General features: G+C 37.1%; 1 pseudogene; it reads left to right on the top strand.

Moving 5' to 3' along the window:
* Window positions 1-1,598: 1,598 nt before the first annotated feature.
* Window positions 1,599-2,138, top strand: LOC127215510 (60S ribosomal protein L12-like; annotated as a pseudogene).
* The last annotated feature ends 11,418 nt before the right edge of the window (window positions 2,139-13,556 follow it).

The following is a 13,556-nucleotide window of genomic DNA, read 5'->3' as shown; positions in this document are numbered from 1 at the left end:
AAGGGGGTGTTACTGTTCCTGCTTTATCCTACCAGTTTACCTACAAAGACCAGCCAAGTAATTCCAACTTTTGAGCCTTTTGAAGAAAGTCCCTTCAAATGTGACTAGACCAAAACTAAGATTCCTGTCACTTCTGAGTTAAGGAAAACATCCATGTTTAGGTAATATTCCTGTGTGTGTGTGTGTGTGTGTGTGTGTGTGTGTGTGTGTGTGTGTGTGTGTGTGTAAATAAGCACATACATACATGTAATAGCACCCCTAACTTTCTCTTTCCCTTGGTGAGATTTTGATTGAGAGAAAGTGAAGAATTCCACAGAAGCAGCTGTGGGACCTGCTGAACCTGCTATAAGTTAATCATACTTCTGCTCTCAAACATTGGCTAAACAAATGGACTACTAGTGACAGCGCATGCCTCACTTTAAAGAACACTAAAAGAACTTTCCTCAAGTCTTTTCAACAGCATCTCCCTTCAGTATACTGCACACTTTATTCTAGAAACATTGGCTTCAAATAAGCCTACCTTGGTTTCATTCTAAGCTATTGTGTTCAATTCAACTAAATATCTTAGACATGCTGTCAAGTGGCAACACAGGTTCTTCCACTGAGGATGAGTTAAAAATGAGAGCAAATCTAGCTTCCAGACCTGAGCATTTTACTCCAAATAAATTCCATCTTCAAACTGGTCCTGTAATTCTCAATTCTCACTTGCAGACTGTATTAAATGGTAGCTCCATCTAATAGAAAATTCATTGCCTACAAGTCTACTACATGTAAAATCCAATGACTCAGAATATATAAAAAGAAGAACATTTGAAGATCTTTAAGGATCAAAGGCAGAAAATGGTTCAAGCAAAAGTCACAATGTGATGGAACATAAAAGAGATTAAGGCAGGCAAGCCAACGGAAGAAAAGAGAGGATTAGGGCTGCGATGAGAGATCACTGTAATAGAAAGTGAAGGTCAATCATCTGGGCCAAATGATCATCTCTTTATCAATTTGGCATTTCCTAAGATCTAATGGTGTTATAGATACTATATAAACTGGAAAAATTATATGACTTTAATATTGATTCAGCTCTACCTTGGCATATGACCTCAGAGGGAAGATCAATTCCCATTATCAGAGTATGGGTTTGGGGATAATATATATATATCTCCATCTTTCAGAAAACAAGTTGCTTCAGTATTAAAACTAATAAGGAATATACTAATATCAAAATATGTTAATAATATAAAACCTCCAGTTTTCACAATAAAACAATGCATTTAGTAAACCAAGGCACTCCTATACAATACTAAACTTCTATTTTACCAACTTTTCTTCTCGATGAATATATGAAAGAGTATAAAGAATATCCACTATATTTCAAAACAAGCAGAGGTAATGCATCAGTTTAACAGATTAAAAAGAGCATTAAAATGAAGCAAGCTTCGAAATTCAACTTCAAATCATAGGAAATAACAAACAACATCAAAAAGACAGCAAAAATGCCACTTTAACGCTTAATAATTATAACTGGTGGGAAATCAATGGTAGAAAAGCAAAAGCACAGCAGGTGTGAAAAATTCTCTAGATTTTGAACTTTGGTTCCAAGGAGGCAACAGTGCTGTCTTCCATCATCCCAAATCCAGGCTTGCCTGATACCAGGGGCCTCTACCATGCCACCCAAATTGGTCCCCAATGAGATGAAAGTTGTGTGCCTGAGGTGAACTCAATGAGAGGTCAGTGCCACATCTGCCTTGGTCCTCAAGTTAGGTCCTCTGGGTCTGCCTCCAAAAACAGTTGGTGATGACATTGTCAGGGCAACCTTTCTAGAAAGGTCTGATTACAGTGACATTACTCCAAACAGGCAGGTCCAAATGAGGTGGTTTCCTCTGACTAACCATTAGAGCCCTCAAAGAGACACCAAGAGACAGAAAGAGGCAGAAGAACACTAAGCGCTGTGGAACAACACTTTTGATGAGATTGTCAGCATTGCCCAGTAGATGTGGCACTGGTGGTTAGCCAGAGAACTTTCTGGAAACTTTATGGAGATTTTGACTACATAAAAGTCTGTGGTCTGCAATATGAACAGCTGCCACCCTTGCTACATCATAAAGGACACAAACAGTGGTGCAGTGGAATGCCCAATTTATTAAGGGCATCAAGAGAAAATATTTCAATAAAACAACATCTGATTTTTTAAAAAATGGGAATGAAGAAAGGAAGGAAGAATGAGGGAGTGGGTAGGAATAAAATGGGCTCTAAAATTCAGGCCAGCAAGCAATATAGGGAATTTTAAGAAAATACATATGAACACCTAAATAAAATCATTAAAATAACAGATATAAAATTCTAAATCTGATAATCAAGTAAATGGCCAAAGAAAGATTCTGCAGCTGTAGAATATAGTAAGAGGGCAAAAATAAAATGCAGTAGGGAGTTTTAATAGCAGACATAGTCATGTAGAAGAGAAAATTAGCAGGTGGGAAAGCAGGGTGTATAAAACCAGTCAGCTGAAGGAAAAAGAAAAAAGACTAAATGAAGGTAAAGAAGGAATAGGAGATGTGTGCAGCAGCTCTACCAAACACGCACAAACACAGTGAGTCCCCAAAGAAAGACAGAGGGGACTATTTAATACTGTTTAAAACAGTATTTGTAGGGAAATGTCTCCAATCATTGGAGGCATATGGCTTTTCTTTGAAAATATAAACAAGATCAACAAATCTTCAGTCAGAAAAACTATAAATCAAGAGTGAAAATTAAAATTGGAAAGATGAGATAACAGAAATTATACCATAGAAATAAAAGAGATATTGGGATACTATCAACAATCACATGGTAACAAATCAGATAACCTATGAGAAATGGAAAAATTCATACCAACATATAACCTACTAACTCTGAATAAAGAAGAGAGACACAATCTAGGCAGACCTGGGGCAAATTGAGAGATGACTCAATAACAAAAGAAATCCCAGGGCCAGATGGCTTGGCTGTAGAATCCGACAAAACATTTGAAACTAATATTAACCTTTCTCAAACTGTTCCCAAAAGACGACGGTGAGGGAATACTTTAAAATGTGCTTTTACGAAGCCATCAGCAACCTGCTACCAAAGTGAGACAAAGACAGAGAAAAGCAATGGCAGATCAGTTATTTGTGATGAATACAGATGTAAAAATCCTTAACAATGTATTATAAAACTAAATTCAAAACACCAAAATGCTAAAAGGATTATATACTACAACTAAGCAAGATTTAGCAGCTCAGCAAAAAGCCTGAATGTCTCTTCCAAAAGGACCCAAGCTCAAGTCCCAGCACCCATGCCAGGTGGCTCACAATTGCCTGGAGCTCCAGTTCCAGAGCTTTTCCACCTCTGGCCTTTCAAGTGCCATGGACACACATACACATGATGAAAAATAAAATAAATCTTTTAAAATCTGACCTATGGAATGGAAGTCTTATTCAGTTTATGCAAATCAATCTATCCTGTATTTCATATCATTTCAATAGATGCAGGAAAAGCACTAACAGAATTCAATATTCTTTCATGATTAAAAAATGCTTTCAGTAAAGCAGAATATACCATGGAAAGAATATACCCCAAAACAGAAAACCATTCTATGCCATTGACATGTTATAATTTCAGGCATAAGAGAAAGGTCACTCACCTATCTGTTGAGTATACATAATATTAGAAGTTCAGACCAGAGTAATTGAGGCTAGAGAGTTGAGTCAGCAGTTAAAAGTATTGCAGAGGACCTGGGTTTAATACCCAGCACCCATATGTTAACTCAAGGCATCCATAACTCCAGTTCCAGGAGATCAAACACCCTCCTCTAGTCTCTGATGACACCAGGCACATATGTGGTACACATGCATACATGTAGTCAAAACACTCATGCACATGAAATAAAACAAATTCATCTAGAACAGAATATAAGCAAAAGAAGTAAAAGGAATTCAAAGGAAAGTGAAAATTGATTATTACTTCTGTTTGTTGATATTATGATCTTACATTGTGAAACTTGTAATCAACCCAAAGACTGGATGGTAGCTGAGTAATGTTTTGCTATGCTTTGCTTTGCTTGCTTTGTTTGTTTATATTGTTTTTCCTTATGATTCGAGGCACTTGGAAAACTGAGTCAGGAAGATTATAAATCTAAGTACAGTGTGAATAATATAGTAAGACCTCATCTCAAATACAAACTAAAGACCATTTTAACTGAGAAGCAAATTAAATACTGCTACAGGCACAAAGCCATCCCATAATCTTAGCAAGAAAGAAATAATTCTATATACAATATCAGAAAAATAATAAAATAAAACAAGAAGACAAAACACCAAACAATAAGTTTACCCAAAAATGTAAATCATTTGAATTAAAAGTGTGAAATCTGTAAAAGTAATTGTAGGTCACACAAATGCAAAGGAATTATGTACTGAAATAAATATTGTTAAGACATCCATATCATCCAATGTAATCTACAATTTCAATGAAATAATTACTAAAATTCCTAAGTTGTTATTAATGGGAAAAAATACTTCAAAACACATGCAGAATAACAAAAGACTACAGACTCACAAAAACACACCAAAACAAAACCAAGCCAGGAGTGGTGGGCCAAAGGCATACAACTATATGATTATAAAATCTATTACAAAATGATAGTAATTAAAAAAAGCAAGGTACAGGCACTAGGGTATAAAATCAAGAGGTAAGTTTAAAATGTTTGGGGCAATTAATTTCTGACAAAGCTTCTGTTCTTAGCTGACGTCTGTTGCTGTGATGAACACCAGGACAGAAAGCAATCTGGACCAGAAAGGGTTTATGTGGCTTACATTTGGTTCACAATCCAGCACTGGGGGAAGTCAGGGCAGGAACTGGAGGTAAGAACCTGGAGACAGGAACTGAAGCAGAGTGAGTAGAGGGTGCTGCTTATTGACTCGCTTCCCAAGGCTTGCTCAGCCTCCTTTCTTACAGAACCCAGGACCATCTTTTCCAGGGATAGCACCATCCAAAATGGATTGGCCCCAAATAAATCTTTAATCAATAAAATGCCCCTGAACCTTGCCACAGGTAACTCTGGTTTGGTCACTTTCTCGGATATAACTTGTATCAAGTTGACATAGGTTCCTTCTTTGGATATGACTCTATTTGTACTAAGTTGCCATAATAAACAAACAAATAAATAAGTAAATAAATGACAAACACCAAAATACACAATTGAGAATAGACAGTATCTTCAACAAAATTGTGTGGAAACTGTATATCCATTAAGTAGAATGATGCTGTACCTCCTTACTGTTTGGAGAGAGGTATCCCCATCAGGGTCCTATGTGTGAACATCTGGTCTCCAGATGTTGATTTTGGGAAGAAGGAACCTCCAGGAGGTGGCATAAGTAGAAGTGCTTAGCTGGGAAATGCATCCAAGGGCTCCTGCCTAGCCATGGTTCCAACCCTGGCCCTCTGCATCCTGACTGCTGTTCCTTGTAACGAGTGCCTCATACCATGCTCCCTTAACTACAGCTTCTAGCTGCTCCTACCATCACGGGGAGGGAAAAATCAATCCTTCCTCTCTTATACTGTTTCTATCTCAGTGAAAAGAAAAATAAATACAGACCCATAGCATATCATTTCCAACAATCAAATAAAATTAAAATAGATTGAGTACTTACATATAATATCTAACACCGTACATTTACTAGATGAGACAATAGCAAAAATGTTCCACCCATTGATCTAGGGAAAAATGTCTTGGTTATTATGCCCAAACCACGAACAATAAAAGCAACAATGAGTGAGTGGGATTGCATCCAGGCTGAGCAGCTTCTAAGAGCAAAGTTAAAGCTCGTGAAGGGAAGAGACAATCCACAGATGGGAGGAAATATTTATAAAGTGTAGTTCAGGTAAACAGTGATTATCCAAGCTATGCAAAATGCTCACAAAAGAAAGTAATTCGCTCAATACTGATACTAAAAAGATAATCAATAAGGGTTGATAACCTACATGCAAGCTTCTCCAAAGTAGGCACACCAATGAGGAACAGACACATGAAAACTCCCAGCATCAATGTGAGTCAAGAGATGCAAATTGAAATAGCAAGAGGATAGTGTCCACACTTACTAAATGGCTTCTTCCTAAAAGACACTGGGAAATGTGGACAATGATGCCAAGAGGCGGGAAACCTTACACACTATTGGGAAAATCAGTTACTATAGTCATTTTGAAAACCATTGTGGAGGTTCTTCAGGAAACTTAAAATATAATACTATATGGAACACTAACCCACTTCTGTAGATACATTGAAAGGAAGGCAAAGGAACATGTGAAAGCCATACCTGCACTTACTGCTCATTGTACACTGTTCCCAGGAGCTGAGACATGGAGGCACTCAGTGTCCATCATCAGATGTATAGATAGGGAGAGAGTTTGTAATTTATATCATAGAATATTATGCACCTTTAAAAGGTTTGACATGTTGACATTTGTGACTGTATGCATGAATGTGTAGTGAGATAAGCCATCCATAAACAGACAAAGTTATATTTCATTTATAGGTTGACTAACAAAATCAAGTTATTGAGGAAGCTATTATAATGGTTATTACCAAAGGCTGGAGAGGGAGTAAATGGGGAAAGAGAAGATATTGCTCAAGATGTTGATCAAGATGCCCATTTCAGTAAGATGGGGATAAGCTTTGGTGAGCTTTGCTGCAGCAATGGTGACTGTGGGAATTCATTGTATATTTCAGACAAAGATCTGTTTTCAACAAAGCAAATATGTATGAATTAATAGATTCATCAATAAGCTTGTAAGCATTCCACATTATGAATATGTAGAGAAGCTTTATGCTTTACCTCATAAACATATATAATTATTTTATAATCCAAAATAAAATTTTCAAAATGAAGGCTAATTCAGAATATTTAGAATTTGCTATTTAGCTGAATGAATATGTAAGAGTAGAGAGTGCAAACATGCCATTACATTTTCACATTACATTTTTACCAGCAACATTTAGAGAGAGGCAAGTAGCTATGACATTTCTAACATACCTAGGGAAAGTACCAAGCAGCTAGCAGGAGATACTCATAATGCAAATAGTGTAAAATAACTATAAGCTGAGGAGTTCTACAGAGAAACAAAGAAGAGACAGTCTTACTAAGACAAAAGGAGACAGATTGACTATTTACTTTGGACATTTTTATACTCAAGACTGACATTTTATATTCAAGATTAACTTAATCACTTCAAGTAACTATCAGTAAATTGTCACAAGGTCTGAGGAAAAAAAAACTGCAAGAAAGCATTTTAAATACTATATTGGGAAAAGACAGCTATCTACAGTTTCCAGATCACATGTTTATTTTTAAAAATAGGTGACATATGTAGAACACATTTTGCTAGGAACTCCTTTAAATATATATTGGTTACTATACACAGATGTGTAAAAAAAAATAGTAGAGTCAATTTCTCATGTGTAAGATGAACACTATAGTTTTTATTTTATTTTACTAATACAATTTAGATAAATCATTGCCTTGGAAACACCATCAAGCAATGCAGAGGATTCAAGGTCCTGACATTAATTTTTAAAATATTAAGCGATTTATCATAGAACCTCACTATTGCTCGTGTGCACTACTTTTCCTTAGGGCATCTCTCCAAACACGGAGCCAAAGCTTATCTTTCCAATATGCAGTAATCAGAGGGTAGACTCAAAAGTTTGGTCCTTGTAAAATGTATCCACCATTCTTTCATCCGTTGATTCTAGAACACAGAGGCAGAGCAGAAAACTTAAGTAGTATGCCAAAGGTCATTCAGAGGGACTGAGTAGATAACAGGGTTAAGAATCAGCTCTACACACATACATAAAGTGGGCTGTTGTATTTTTTATATGGTCATAAAGGAATGTTAGGGACACAAGCTCCAACATACTCTACAGTTCACAACATGAATGTCAACATCCTTTATGAATTAGAAAAGCCTTCCACCAGCTCTGAAATCTGATGCACTGAGTTCCCTCAGCTTACTCCATATCACATTTGATTTCTATTAAGAAGGAAAGCTATTCTTCATTCTTGTTTCCACTTGAACATTATTAAAGAGCTCAGCATTTGCTGCAGGGGAAAACGGCACATTATTTTTCATGACCTTCTCTCCCCTGACTAAGAAAATAATCCACTTAATGTGTCCAGGAGGACAATAACCCTACTGCTACATGAGGGCAGTACAGATTTCTAGGGAACAGAGCCATTTACAAAAACACTGAGGAGTTTGCCAAACACTGTAGGGTTTATAGGGCCATTGGTAATTACTGTGTATAATGCATCCTGAACCCACTGGCAGTGAGCTGGCTGAGCTTTCTGGGTTGTGTCTTTCAGCTGAATGCTGTTTATTTTCTACATAACAAATGACTGGGAGGGTGCTATCCATTTTGTAGAAAAACCTAAAAGTATGCTTCAGGTTACACCAAAATATGCCAGTCAGTCATTATAAAAAGCAAACTCATTTTGATAAGGCTCATGCAACATGTCAAGGCTAGAGAGGTCTTTTTGCTCACACGTTTGAGCATGGAGGAGTGGCAATGCTGATTGTCTAGCACAGTGGTTCTCACCCTGTGGGCTGTGCACCCTTTGGGGTCAGGGTCACTTAAGACCACAGGAAAACACAGATACTTACAGTATAATTCATAACAGTAGAAACATTATAGTTATGAACTAAAGTACAGTTAACAACTAAATAACTTAATGGTTGGGGGTCACTACAACATGAGGAACTGTATTAAAGGTCACAGCATTAGGAAGGTTGAGAGCCACTGCTCTTCTACGAGCTATTCTTGAAGTTGCTTGAGTCCAACTTTTCCCTTTGCAAGACTGCTAGATGATTCCTATGAAATGTTAGAAAATATATTTAATTATATTTTATAAAACCATCTTTGGACTTATCACTTCCCTATTGTTCTCTCTTACATGGAGAAAGTTATCACACCTTCATTATCTTTACCTTTGGAGCTCTAGACTGGAATGTTTTTCAAAATAAAATAAACTTTTATTATTATTTCCTTATTGTGAATCCTGAAAGACACAGGCATGCGGCAGCTTACATTTCAGACAGTACACTAACAAGGATTTCTCAATCAGGTGTGAGAATAGAGAAATAAGACCAGCTCCACATTAAGTCCCTAATGTATTTCACAAGCTACATCTCACTTTGCCTGCCAAGATTTATATATAGTTTGATGTGGCATTTGCATGAAACTACCTCCCTCTACAGCTTTCCAATACTCTCCACTGTAATAACTGCAATTGTATTCAATATCAGTCAAGAGTGGGCACCAAAAGGAACCAGGAAATTTCATATTATCCTCATAGCTATACAAGAGGGAGTATTTCTGTTTTAAAGATGAACAAACCTTGGCTCATGGAAGGTAAGAGTCTCACTCTGGTTTGTTCATGTGAGAACTGGCTTCTGAGTATCATTTTGAATGTAAAATGTCCTTTCTGCCACATCCACAAACACACACACTTCTCACTCACACACACACACAAACATACATATAAATACACATACACACACACACACACATACACACACATGCATGCACATGCATACTCACACATATATATACACATATGCATATGTAGCATGTGCACATTTACACACACACACACACACACACACACACACACACACACACACCAGACACACACACACACACACACACACTGAACATTTGGTTCCCCAAATGATGGTATGCTTTTTAGAAGCTGCAGCATCTTTGGGGCAGGATGCATTGGTGGCATAGTAGATTACTGGATACAGACCTCTGAGGGTGACAGTCCAACCTTGTTTCCAGTCCTAGTAGGCTAAGATGTAAGACACTGCTATGTCACACTAAGTTAAAACTTCCCAGAAGCCTTGCCTTCCTTATGGTAATAGAAGAGTCCATACTTATTCAGAAAGAAGAGTTGTTGAACACAAACAGCAAACAATTCTCTCCAGCCTTTAAGACAATCTGATGAACAAAAGGAAGAGGGACTGCACTAAACAGAGGAGAGAGTCATCAATAAACACAGAAGTTCAGGAAACAATCACATAAGTTAAGAAGGCAGAACCAGGCAATGACTTTCCTGACATTAACTTCAGCAACAGCAGTAGCTCAGAGAGCTGGGATGACTTGGCTAGCAGAGATGAATGAAGGTCTAACTGAGGAAGTAGCATGCACCTTCCATTCCTAGCTGTCTGACCCTGATCTGCTATATGTTAGATCATCATTGAGAACACATTAGGTGAATTGAAAACTGGCTCTTCTGAAACTGAAATGTCTATAATGGCAAATACACTGACCCAAGATTTGAGAGCTACAAAGCAAGTTAGCTGGAGGAAACTCCCTCTTCTCCCTCTTCTCACCCCCCTCTTCTCTCTCACTCATGTAGGTTGTTAAGTTATTTCTATAAACTGGTGATAAATTAGTTATGAAACTGGTGGTGTGTGGTTGTCTACATCAGTAACGAAATAACAAACAAGCAAAAAAAAAAAAAATGAAGATCAGAAGAAATACAATCTCTGTCTCTTTCTATTAACTGATCTTTCACTCATCCATTTGCTTAAATAATTATTTAATATCTGCCACATGCCAAGAACTGTGCTGCATGTTCAGAGATACACTGTTAATAAAAGATTTACATACACTCTTGCTGGGAAAATAGACACTACTTACATACAAGAGAAAAAAATACGTGGTCGTGAATTCTAACACCACATGAGGCAAGCAAACCACAGGCAGCAGCAAAGACATGCTGGGCTGGTAACAGATAAAGCTGAGTGCCATGAGTGCCACTTGAGAGTCTTGATGTATCTCAAGGACGGCTTGCTAAAATCGATGGCTGACATTATCCCATACCCTATCACCAATCCAGAAGTCTGTGGAGAATTTGTATTTTAACAAGGAGGCTGATGCTGGTGATGCCACAGCACAAGGAAGTTTACTTGGAGAACCACTGGCATAGAAAACAGCCTTAGAGGGAGACAAAAGCAAGAGCTGAGGTTGAAGAACTAGGTAAGAGCTGAATGTCCTAAAAAATGCTAGGTAATGGAAATCACATCTGTTCTAGACTCAAACTTGGCCTAGGTAAGCCTACATATCGACACAATTATGAATCTCTCTATCTCAATCTCTCTCTTTCTATCTCTCTCTCTGTGTGTGTGTGTGTGTGTGTGTGTGTGCGTGCGCGCATGTAGGGATGCATGTATGTATCTATGTTTATGTATGTTCCTGTGTGAGTGTGTGCAAGTTTGTACCTGGATCCATGTGTATGCTGCAAGTGCATATGTGTGTCTATTCATTGTGGGTACAAGTGCACATACATGTACATCTGAATGTGCATGGAACCAGAGGTCAATGTTGGGTGTCTTCTTTAATTTCTCTGAACTTTTTTTTGAAAAGAGATTTCTTACTAGAGCTCACCAATTCACCAAGCCTGGTTATTCAAGGAGGTCTCTACTTCTCTAGTGCTGGAACAACCAATATTGACCACCACACCATCCTTTGAACTCACAATGGGGATCTGAACTCTGGTCCTCATGCTGTATGGCAAGCGTTTCCTCAGCTGAGCCACCAACCATCCAAAGACAGGTATGCTCATGTTTCCCAAAGAAGCCCTGTCACCTATTTCTAACTTAAGAAACTAAGATATTTAGTCAGGAAATATTAAGAGCTTACGCCCAAATCAGTAAAGTATTCTTGAGTTAATACAGCATCTCATGCAAATGGTCAGATGTTATCATACCATGATTAACAGTAAAGATAAAGGACATTAATGGATGAAAATTGTCACCTAAAGACTATGACAAGAAAGCCAGCTTTTAGCAAAGTAAGGGTGAGCACACAATTGCTCTAAGAGGAGCTATACAAAAGGACTTTTTCCTTAGCCATTTGAGCCACTGAGCTGGCTTCCAAAGGAAGATATCTTTACTAGTAGTTTTCATTTCTGAATAGACAGACAGCCATAAGAATGCTGATAGTTTGATAATCCTTAAAATTCAGGCTTCCTCCATGTCATCTAGAAACTGTTGGTAAGCTATGTCCTAAAATGTGCAATGTAAATGGACTAACTAGATACCCCATTGGTGGTGGACTGAAGATCACAGTGTGCAAAATGCCCACCAAAGTCCTGGCTCCTTGTTTAGGTTTTGCCAGGTGGCTAATCTTAATCTTCCATAGATTTTGACAGAGATACAAGTGTTCTTAAGTTTACTGCATTGGACATTAAAGTATCTCTTTTACTCTTCAACAGTATTGTTAACTATGCTTGATAAAGCCCTTATACACTGATCTCAGAGAAAGACTATGTAGAGTAGGGACCCATATTAATGAGACCATGTCTCTGGGATGTAGGTGCAGCTCAGTGCTGGAGTGCTTTCCTATCAATCCACTGTCAGCAATGCAAGATTAATTAATTGACTGATTAATAAGTAATTAGGTGATTCATAAATCTTAAAGACATAACTAACTGGTCAGCTACATTAATGTAGTTGATATTGTCTGTGAGCCTCTCTCATACATAAAATGAATAATATTAATACCTAGGAAGTTATATATATATTTATATTACTATACATATATGTTTACACTTTATAAACACACACACATGCATGCACACACACACACATACATACATATATATATATATATATATATATATACAGAGAGAATGTTTTGAATCATTTTTAACATGAATCTAAAACCTAGCAGATTATATATATGTACATATATATATATATATGATCTTTCTTATTTATTAATTATAACCTTTAAGGAAATATAATATACTTAATAAAATAGAGAGAATAAACAAAAAGAACAAATAAACACATGTGAAAATGGCTAACTTAATTATAATCTTAAAGCAAAAGAAATTAAAGCAAGACACCATTGAATTCTCCAGGAATAAGTCAATTTTTATAATAGAAAAAAATCATAATATAAAAAGAACTCAACACCTAAAAAGACATTTGATTATTTATATTAAATGCTATGATACAGGAATAATATTTCTTCTTCCTTGCCTCTAAAATCAGCAGGTCAAGAGGCAGTAAATTTATCTATAAGGAAATGAAGAGTACATAGCTAGGGATTTTAAAGCATTGGAGTCTATCTCATACCATCTTGTTCAGCCATGATTGCTCACAAGCAGAAACAGACAATACATGTACGGGCATGGCTGAGTTCTAATACAAGTGTATATATACATACTGAAATGCATATTCCCCATAATTTCCCAACTATCAAGAAATATCTTTCATCCTTGACTTTTTCCAACCATAGAAAAATGAAGAAGGTAAAAACCCTTCTGAATTGTTGGGGCTATTGGACTGTGTAGCACAAGGGTGGCATGTTGATTTGGCTTAGAGATTGGGTGGAGTCTTCCAGTTCCCACCTGAGAGTAATCCTCAAATGTCTGTGCAAGCACTGGAAAAGACAACAGTTAAGGCAGCGTGGGAAACCTGGCAACACCAATCAATTCACTGGCAGCAGAAAGGCTGATTGAGGGATGTAGTACACATAA

Source organism: Phodopus roborovskii, unplaced genomic scaffold (genome assembly GCF_943737965.1).
Source record: "Phodopus roborovskii unplaced genomic scaffold, PHOROB, whole genome shotgun sequence".
Lineage (NCBI taxonomy): Eukaryota > Metazoa > Chordata > Mammalia > Rodentia > Cricetidae > Phodopus > Phodopus roborovskii.
Note: the sequence above shows the minus strand (reverse complement) of the source record. Positions and strands in the feature narration are given on the sequence as shown.